Here is a 650-nt window from a genome sequence, read left to right as displayed (position 1 = left end):
AATGCTTATAAAAAAAATTGTGCCTATGTATTTTTAATATTTTTCAACTGATATTGTAACAATATATCAGGAGCTTTGTATTAACTTTATACACTTTTTGGCCCAACAGAAAAAACTTTATTGATATTTATAGAAAAAAAAACTAAAAAAATTGAAAACTGAAAATGTCCGTAAACAGCTCAAAAGAGTCAAAATATTTTCAAAATTGTATGGTGTATAGGAAATGCTAATATAAACATTCAGTAAAATTTTCATGTACCTATCTGCAGTTATTCGTTTTTGAATTACAACAAAATAAGGAAATCGCTACATGAGAAATCGAGTGAATATCCAATGTTGTAAAAATTTGAATTTCAAACGATCATAAAAATTTAATTTGACTTTCTTATAGATATTTTTTGTTTGATAAAGGTAAATAATCTTATAAGGAATCTTGTATTACATTTTCATATCTTAGATTTAAAAAGAAAAATTTTTATGAATTTCTAACTCGAAATAATTTTCAAATTTTCGTGATTTTTCCATATTTTGTCATTTTTTTAACTTCAAATGCTTATAAAAAAAACTGTGACTAACGATTTTTAATATTTTTCATCTGCCTTTGAAACAATATACTAGGAGCCTTCTAATAAATTTTCAAGCTTTTTTAT

This window comes from Acyrthosiphon pisum, chromosome A2 (genome assembly GCF_005508785.2).
Source record: "Acyrthosiphon pisum isolate AL4f chromosome A2, pea_aphid_22Mar2018_4r6ur, whole genome shotgun sequence".
NCBI lineage: Eukaryota > Metazoa > Arthropoda > Insecta > Hemiptera > Aphididae > Acyrthosiphon > Acyrthosiphon pisum.
This window is presented reverse-complemented; position numbering follows the sequence as displayed.